Here is a 10,946-nt window from a genome sequence, read left to right as displayed (position 1 = left end):
TTTAATTCAGCTTTACTTGATTCCACCAAGGAAAACAATTCACTATATGCTATTTTCTCATTATCACTGCCGAATTATACAGTAGTAATAATTTACCCTCTTTCTTTTCTATCTCTTCCCTATCTCTCCAGTCTATATATTATACTGCTCAGCTGATCATAAAGAAGCACCGCCTCCTCTCAGCACCTCCGTCACACGGAAAACTTATCCAGCACCGCGTTTCTCCCCTTATGACAGCGACGGCCTTGTTATAGCTGCTTACCTAATTCACGGAAATAAGACGGATGAGGTTGCACACACACATATGTGTGTGTATGTGCTTTGGGGTCATAATCGGGCAAGGCAGGGAGTTGAGAAAGGGCAGTCGCGAGATAATGTTAACCCATCTGTTTCATTTTCCTTCCCAGTCTTTGTCTCCGTTTATCTCTCCCTCCTTTGCTATATTTTACATCCTTATTTCCCTGTCTATCTGTTGCAATTTTTTCCTTTAGCCCTTGCCACCCCCTTCCTCTCCCTCTCCCCTTTGTATACGATCCCTCCTTCGAAAATCCCTGGTCTGAACATGAGCCATCGCCGGAGAATAAACACATTTACGCTGCAGATTCATGGTTATTGAGGCCGCCTCGTGATTAACTTTTGCAAGAGATTCAGGAATGGGGGGGGGGGAGGCGGGGAAAGAGGCTGGAGGGAAAAGGAAGGGTGTGATTGTCGTAATAGGGATGCAGGCGATAAGTGTCTCACGAGGGAGAGGGAAGGGCTGCATGACACAGTAGACGATGATTGAAAGTAGATGAATATGCGAGTAAGTGCAAAAGATATAATGGAAACCCGCGACGCAATTTGTGTGTTTTCGTAGATTTTTATTGTTTTCACTTTTCTAAATATTCAATTATATACTTATAAAACTATTTTATAATATAAACAAGTTCGAATATGAGCTACATCTGTTCATGCCACTATGTCCCACCAAATAACAATTTGCCTGGGCCTATTCAAGGATAGAGTTGGTAATTATTTCTGAACACAGTACTTTGAATCTATAGTAACACAGAGTTTAATAATTCCCAACGGAAGTTACCCCCCAGTTCGATTCGTTGATATCATGGTAGGTTACACATGATCTAAATTTGTCAGGATCAAATGGTTTTCTTCTGGAACGCGCAGACGCTGACCTTTTTTTGGTCCCTTTAGCAAGGTCGAGGAATGATAATTATGTATGATCGACTGTAAAAAGATCCTTGGGCCTTATGTAAAGCGAAAATTTTAAAAGTAGGAAATCCCTTATGAAAAGCTTGCTTTTTGCAACTGCAAGTTGCCAGGATCTAAAGAACTGAGGTAAAACACAGATGGAAACGAAGGAATGGAGAGGGAGGGCAAAAAATGGGCGTTAAGTGTGTGTGTGTGAGCTACTGTTGAAAGATTTCAGACTTGCCACATTCAGTCAAGCATTTGTTAGTAGATTCCTGGTTCAGTTTAATCGCTTTATAATCAAACGTTGATGTCAACCGGAGCAAGAGCTGAGGGTTTGGATTTTTGACAGCAAACGCTGAATTAGTATATGTTTTGGGCGAATTTCTTGTTTACAATACGGAATGTTTAAATAATGTTGACTTAGAAATTGGCGTGAACAATATATTATTGGCGGCGTGAACGCGTGACTTTAAAAATTTGCAAATACATGGTTTTATTCACAAAATAACCCAAATCTTCTGCAGGATGGCCCGGTATTGACTTGGCGACCCCACGCTGACCTCTTTTAAAGAATAATGTTGGTTTCTTTGTGTATGTATACAATATAGAATATATATGGAAATCGGTGAACGTGTTTCTTTATTCTCCTAGCTGTATTCTACTTCCCAGAGCATAAGATAGAAGAACAAAGGAGGTTAACTCAATATGAAATCAACTGAGGAAAAGCCTTGGGGAGCCAGTCATATGCGTGTGTGTGCGTGTGCAGTTTTTTTTTAAACACCGGTAATTAAAATTTCTTTACCTATTTCACTGTTAGTAAGACTCCCAAGAGCTCCATCTGAACCCCTAAGCGATGGCTGACAGGCGAATCTGCGGTTGGGTTAGTCATGGTTCATGATCGTGACACGTGGCACCGGCGTGGAGGAGTAAAGTTTTTCCCCCTTTAATTTTTCATTGGCATAAAAAAAACGACCGAATGCTCTCAACGTCTCTGTTCTGACACGCTCAGATTCATAGAAATGGTGTAGGTGTTTTCCTTAGTAGTGTTACGAAAGACAAAGTAGTTGAAGTCAAACGATTGGGCAGTCGGATTATGAAAGTTAAAGTAGCCCTAGCAGAAGAAATAATTAATATTGTTAGTGTATATACGCCACAGTCAGGTCATGAGGAGGAAGAAAAGCTAAAGTTCTGTCGTGCCATGGACGAAATGCTTATCAGCGGGGATGAAAAGTTAGTCATAGGAGGTGATCTAAATGGCCATATAAGAACAGACTCGAGGATTGTATCTAGAATACATAATAGATTTTGCAATAGCATACGACCTAGCAATAGTTTCTACTTTCTTCAAGAAGCATAGATACGAAACATAGTAGTGGAGGAAGGGTGTCACATTGATTATTTATTCTGTAGGAGAAAGAATCTGAGAGACGTTCAAGACTGCAAAATAATTTATGAGGAAACTGTAGACATCCAACACAAACTGTGAGTGTGTGACTTTATGTTACAAAAAGAGAACAGAGGAAAGAAAGGGAATACCCAAGCTCAAGTGGTGGGAGCTATAAAAGAACGAAATGAAAACCAGATTCAAAGAAAACGTGATTAGAGAAATACAATTGAGAGAGGATGTAAATGAGTGGTGGGAAATAAATAGTAAACAACAGGGAAACAAGACACCAATAAAAGAAACTGAGGTGAACAGGAGATACAAGAAATAATACGGAAAAGACGAACCATGTAAATAGGAACTGAAAAAGTACGAGGCAATAAAGGGGCGGAAGCATAGCAAGGGCAAAGGCAAAAAAATGAAAAATTTTTATAAAAGATCTGGAAACCAAAGAGAACGGGAAAAACATCTTAAAATTTACAAAGGGACAAAGCATCTAAAAATTTTCCCTATTTAAAAAAAATAAAGATAACAATGAGAGTGTACTAACAAGGGGAAAAGTGATATTAAAGTAAGAACGGAAAGAGCTTTTTTGTGACCTATTAAATGAAGAAAATCTCAGAAGCCCTAGAGACCATAGAACACCAAATGAGATCGAGCCAGATTTATCAGGATTTGAGGTAAAGAAAGCATTGATGTAGATGAAGAATGGGAAAGCCGTGGGACCTGATGGGATCCCAACTGAAGCGTGGAAGCGCCTGGGTGACAAGGGGGTTTGACATCCCATTGACTGTTACGAAATTTACCAACAAGAGAAAAAAACCCGGTTTTGGGGGGAAAAAACACTAGTTCCAATATATAAGGGAAAGGGATGTACAGCTTGTGGAAATACCGGGGGAAAGATTAAGGGGGACACATAAAGGCAGAGCCACTTTTTATTAGGGGAAATGATGGGGACTATGCAGAAAACAAAAGATCTACACTTAGTGTTTATAGTCTTAGAAAAGGTTTTATGATTGAGTACCTAGACAAGAGATATGGACACCCATGCGGGAAAAGGGAGTTGCTAAAAAATATGTAAGGTTGATAAAATATATGTAGAGGGATGTACAATACAAGTAAGAAGCAGTGTAGGACTGACAGAAAACATAAGTGTACAAGTAGGATTGCATCAAGGGTCAGCGCTTAGCCCATACCTCTTTGACCTAGTAATGGATGTATTAGTCAACGAAGTAAAGGAGGATGTACCATGGAGTATGCTCTTTGCGGATGATATCGTTTTGGTAGGTACGTCAAAGCTCGAAGTTGAGAGGAAGCTAGAATGTGGACATGAATTTAGAGTTAAACCACAGAATCCGATTAGCATGGGCAAACTGGAGGAAAACATCGGGTGTCTTGTGTCATAGGACGGCGAAAAAAAATGATAATTAGAAGCAACAGAAATGCGGATGCTCAGGTGGATGTGTGGAGTAACCAAAACGATAGGATTAGAAACGAGACCATAAGGGCCACAGAAAAGGTAGCAGATATATCAAAGATATTGCAGGAAAGGAGGGTACAGTGGTATGGTCATGTGATGCGGAGAGAAGAGGATTTTGCGAGTAAAAGGATAATGGGTATGGAAATCGAGGGTGAGAGGGAACGGGGAAGAACAAAAATCCGGTGAAAAGATGGAATATCAAAAGACCTTCGGGATACAGCGACCCCATATAAAAATGGGAAAAAAATGTAGCAAAAGAACACACACACACACACACACACACACACACACACACACACCCCACACCATACATATATATATATATTATATATATATATAACTATATATATAATTATATATATATATAATATATAAAATAATATTATATATATATATATATATTATAATGTACACACACGCCAAACATACACACACACGCAAACACACCACACACCACACACACACCACACACACACACACACACACACACACACACACACACACATATTTTATATATATATATATATATATATAAAAATATATATATAATGTACACACACAACACACACCAACCCACACACAACCCCACACAACACACACACACCACACACACACACACACACACACACACACACACACACACACACACACACACACACACACACACACACATACATGTATGCATGTATTTTAGCTATGTATGTAAAGTATATATACTCTTGGAATCCTGAAAGCAACACGCTTGGCGCCGTCCGCATCGGAGGCATCAGGAAGAAGCAGCAGCAATGCGTCGTCCTCCCTTCCTTGCCTCTTCCGACTGCTGGCCGTCCAGGCTTTGCCGCCTCTCGCGTGTTCCTTTTTCGAAATACTTTCGGAAATTATTATCTCCAGGTTTAGATACACAGATAGATGGATAAATAGATAGACAGACAGATCGGTAGATAGTTAGATAGATAGGTAGGTATAGATATGTACATATATAGATAGGTAAAATAGATAAATAGATAGAGAAACGGATAGACAGGTCGATAGGTAGTTAGATAAATAGGTAGTTATAGATATGTACATACATAGATAGGTAAATGGATAGATTGGTTGATGGATAGACAGATCTGTAGGCAAATAAATCGATGGACAGATATGGCTATGACTACTGCTTATGTGGATTACATGTATATACGTTCGACGAAAAGTTTCCCATGTACCTATATACCCACCTAAAATTTAGTGAGTGGAATGCAGTGCCATAAATTGCGGCCTTCGGAAGCAATTTGGAAGCACCATTGATTTCCTTCCATCCGTTCATCTGTTTCTTGCGGCGAAACGGTCTGAGGAAAGCGGTTCAGTTTCAGCGAGAAATTATTTTTGTTTAATGCTTCGTTCGCTCACTGCTCTACCTTTGTGATTACATGCAGACAGGTAGATAGATTATATGAATGCATACGATCTAGTAAAGATTTAAACGTTATGCATATACATATACACATATATACATACTTATACATGTATTTCTGTGTGCGTGTGGCTATGTGTGTGTTACAGCATCACTCAGTAAATCCAGATAATCCTTAGGCTCATTACAGAACAAAAAACTTTAAATGTTGAACAACAGTTCATTTCCAATATGACAAGAAAATAACTATTCATTTTTCAGACGAAAAAAAGTAAACCTTTAAATATAAAAAATGTCAGAGTGAAACTAAGATAACAAGAAAAATCCAGAATAGTGATATATAAACTGAACTGATGTGCTATTTCCCCCAGAAGCTAATTCCCTCTGATACGTGTCATAAACTATCGAGGTACTGAACAAGTAAGACTAAAGTAATACAAGTTCAGCAAGAAAATATGCGAGTTAGGGCAGAGAAATGACTCTCCGTAAAGTGACTATTCGTGAAGTGACTGTGTTAGAGAACTATTGTGCTACGATATAATGAGAGGATTAACCCGTAATACGGAAGGTGATTGTGTTGGGTCGATGTGTAGAACACCATTCATTAACAAATAGGTATTAAGTGCTAAATGAATAACAAATAAATAGTGAATTTATTTTTCAATTGTTTCCATTTATTTGCCAGTGACTCACACTTTCCCTTCAGTAGACAAGAATAAAAGCTAGAAAAAATATGATAAGCCAGTGATATTTCAGTCTCACTGATTATATGGAATGAACGATAAATGCATTCCATAATAATCATTTGCTCATGAGGTAACTAATTAAAGAGTATTAGATATATCCTATAATTGACATTATGAAATAATTAAGATTTCATAATACACATACACAAACACAGACTCACATATACCTACACACACACAAACATATTTACATACACACACACACATTCACACACACACACACACACTATATGCACAAATATACATATATATGTATGGAAGTGTATATATGTATATCTATCTATCTATCTATCTTTATATATATAATACTGTGTGTGTGTGTGTGCATCACACACACACACACACACACACACACACACACACACACACACACACACACACACACACACAAACAACACACAACAACACACACCACACACACCCCACACACACACAACACCACACCCCCCCCACACACACACACACACACACACACACATATGTATATTAAATTAGCAAGCCAAACATTTACGACTGTTCACATCATCTATCCTTCAGCTGTAAATGACAAGTGTGTCCATGCAAAACATTTAACCAATGCCCACATCTAGTCCTTTGCAGCTAAATGCTAATATTACTTACCTTAATCATAAGTTAGTTCTTCACTGAACACTAAGAATCGACGAGAAATGTGTAAAATGATACTTTGAGGTGTAATTAGTGCTGAGCGAACACACAGATCAGACAAGTTGTAAACTATGAAATTATAATACTGCAATTTGCATGACTGCATATATGATTATCTACATCTTACTGGATGATATTGATGCCTATTCGTGAACGAATGGTTCGGGTATACGGGCGAGTGCATACTCATGTAAGTGTTTATGTGTGTGTGTGAAAGAGAGATAGAGACTGAGATAGATAGATAGATAGATAAAGATAGATAGATAGATAGATAGATAGATAGAATGATTGTACATGTGTTGCACACATGTAAACATAATCGAATGTGCCGGTCAACGGATCTATTCTCTGGGTCTATCCGGCTTAACGATCGGACGTCTTTTTGCCAAACAGCTCAGCAAACCATGCCGTCCCATGGTCCCGCAACCCCTCCGCGGGTCGAAGGGGGCCAGACAGGGGGTTTCCCCGGTGCTTTCTCGGACAGCTAGCTCGAGCTCTTACACCTAAGTGAACCGGGACCTTTGGCCCAGGGTATCGTGCCACCTTCCCAGGGTAACTGGACCTCCGTCTTAGGAAACGGGCCCCTCGACAGCGCGGGTCAAAGCTGCTCCCGCCCCCCAGTCCACGATGATAGGCTTCCCCATGACAGCCAGGGTTAAGGCTGCCCCACCACTCAAGGTATAGGACCTTTTTTAGCAACTCAGACATCCCTACCTAAAATAACAAGGAAAACAGCGTAGTCACTGAATGCAGTGACACCATTGCCAAACATTAGTGGACACAGTGATTGCACTAAAACAGAAAAGCAGTTCATCAGATGGCCTTGTGTGGCCACATCAAAAAATGTACAGCCTGGAAGAAACCCCAGAAAAAGAAAGGAACAAGACACGTCATAGAAAAAGAATGATAAAGGTCCATAGTACATACATGACTGACCAGTGTCTGAACAATAAAAAATAGTGTTCGCAACAACAACGACAAACATTTCCACTACAAATTGGTCACCACCCAAGATATCTGGCATTTCCACACCCTTTGTGAACATTTTCTACAATGTCATCAAGGCACCCAGACACCCATGAACGCTCTACCAGCAGTCAAAAAATATTGAAAGCAAAATAGACATGCTGACTGGAATGTGAATTTAAGAAAAATTCTCTTTTGATGATACCGTGTTTATACATTGTCACACACCACACACACACACACACACACACACACACACACACACCACACACACACACACACACACACAACACACACAATATATATATATATATATATATATATACTATATATATATATATATATATATATAATATATTGTATTAAATTATTTTTGTCTTTATCTCTATTTATGTGTACATATATATTCTTGTATTATTCAAAATGCTCTTTTTAAAAGTTCGTTTTCAAATTAAATAAAAAGCTATGTTCTGTATGCGGATTTGAGGCAAGGAAATTCTCAGATACTTTTGTAATTTCACGTTGAGATTCTTCCCTGAGAGTCTTCCTGGGTTAATTCAAAATCCCCTCATTAGGTTATGCATTATATTTTTGTATAGATAATGTTATTCAAATAAATTATTTAAATATCAGAATTGTCATTTTATTAACATCATCATTATTACAAAAGTCATTCCATATGTATTTGAATATGGGGGTGGTAGACGCGATGCAGAAAGACATAGTCTTGAAGGTACATAGTTCATGGCCACAATTTACAAGCAATGTTACTAAAAACATTACACTGTATATTCATTTTGAAATTGTGTTAGTAACATCAGGGCAACTATAAAATAAATCACTGCACTGTATTGTAAGTAATATTAAAGTCTGGAAGACCATGAGTTACGAGCTTCAACGTAAAAACAATCCCTTGTTTATATTGAATTTACCTCGGAGAGGTATATCTTAAACTCATACGTATCTTGGTATACAAATTTACTTTATTATTTTTTTTGGAAAATAAATAGAAATTAATTACGGTCTATATTAATTTTGATACGTAATCTCCGGATAACAAGAAGAATGGCAAAATAAAAGACTAATCTAATGATATTAATAATATTCATAATGTAAATGTAATTCAACATATGATGGATGAGTTTCTACCCAAAAATCATTTATGAATATTTTAGAAATTAGTGACTTTTAAATGTTCAAACGATACGGAATAGCCAGGGACTAAACACGCAATGATGTACTCTGTCTTGCTGTTCGAAACGGAATTCCAAATCTGACTTCGTGCGTGTGTGTGTTGTTAGTTCATAAACAGTGGTTAGAACAATAATGCGATAAACAGTACTAATACTAAGCTATGCCATCAGCACTGACAATATGCTTTATAATGAAGATGGTGATATTGGTGAGGGAAAAAAATTTATTATAATGATTATAATAGTAAAAAAGGCCTCAACACATTATGAGCTTTGATGAATGATGAAAACATATGCATGCCTGCATTTAAGTAAAACATCGCTAAACTTTTAATGCTAACTTGGCTTTGGCAGTCATTCTCAATTCAGAGCAATCCACAAATGTAAATGTGTGCCATAATAAGAGCAGATTTCACACATACACACAATGCGTTGCCGTACCTGAAATGCTCCTCGACTCTAGCTAACAAAAATGCACAAAATACAGTACTTACGATAATGATGGTGATTGTATCCCAAAGTGACATACAAACTTAAAGATGGTTCGAAATCCGAGTAACGGGTGAAGTGAAGACTGAGGTGAGCATGAACTCGATTGTTATTGTCTTCTTTCTCCGGCCTTTTCCGAGGACCCGAGGGAAGTTCGGAATGGCTTGCGGTGATACCAGCTTTCAAGATATACATTTGTACTAGTTACCTGCACATGGTGGCTATGAGAATGAACGAGTTGATCGGAAGGCCATTATTACAACGAAATGAGTACGAGAGTATGCCTTTAATACGAAAAACGTGACCTAGGCAGTTAGATAACAGCGATTCATGGGTGGCTGACGGCAGGAAGTAACATTTCTTTAGGTGGGAGATGCCAGGAGCGACTATTAACGATCGGGCATGGAGTGAAGGTTTTGCAGAATGCAGATAGTGCTTGGCAAATGAATTAGGAGAAGACTGTTTACATGAACAAGCCTTTTACTTTCATATGGGAAAATAACCTTTTACAGTGTACTGGATAAGAGAAAAATCATTCAGACTGTGACACAAACATACCACTTGGCTATATACACTTCAGAGCATGCTCTTTCAGATAAGCAAAGAGGCATGAAGAAATTTTAATATGGCGGCCAAAATCCAAGATGCCGCCAATGACATGCCGTAAACCGCGGAGTCCATCATCTGTATTTCTAAATAAGTTAGCACACTAAATAAAATGTCCATTGTGCTTAATTTTAAGGTGTAGAATTCAACAACAGCATGCAGTTCTATGCAGGAAGTAAAAACATTAAGATGGCTGGAAGCGACATAATCAGAAACCATAAAATCTTATATCTCAGTTTCTAGATCAGATAACAGAATAAATAAAATGTTACATTTGACATTTTTTCTTATTTCATTAAGATATACACATTAGGTTATTTAGAACCAACCAATATCTTCACCATAGACCTTTAAGTTTTAATCATTATGTTACCAGACATACATGTTGCTATATTAAATTACTTTTTATGCATTTTTCTAATGTGACATGGCAGCCATCTTGGATTTGACCGCCATTTGATTTATTAACTTCCTACAAAAATGTGCTTTCTTTTATTGAATTCTACAGACAAGGGGTGGTGTTCACAGTTCAGTATTATCAAAGGTACAAACTGTACGCTGGGGGGGGGGGGACAGTGACACTTTTTCAAAATGGAGAAATTGTCTGATCGCTTTTTGATACTCCGTGGAACCACGGCCCTAGTCTCTCCTGCCAAGTACAGACGCACATGGACCAGGCATATGGTGCTTACACGCAAATTATAATCAACACTTACGTGGGTTTGTCTCAGCTTTTTTGTCTCAGCTCTGACATAATAAAATAAGCTTCCTGGAAATCAAACTTTTTTGTACGCTTTTGAAGAAGGAAGGGGGTCTCCAAACAGTGTATGTT

The sequence above is a fragment of the Penaeus monodon genome, chromosome 39, assembly GCF_015228065.2.
Source record: "Penaeus monodon isolate SGIC_2016 chromosome 39, NSTDA_Pmon_1, whole genome shotgun sequence".
Classification (NCBI taxonomy): domain Eukaryota; kingdom Metazoa; phylum Arthropoda; class Malacostraca; order Decapoda; family Penaeidae; genus Penaeus; species Penaeus monodon.
Note: the sequence above shows the minus strand (reverse complement) of the source record.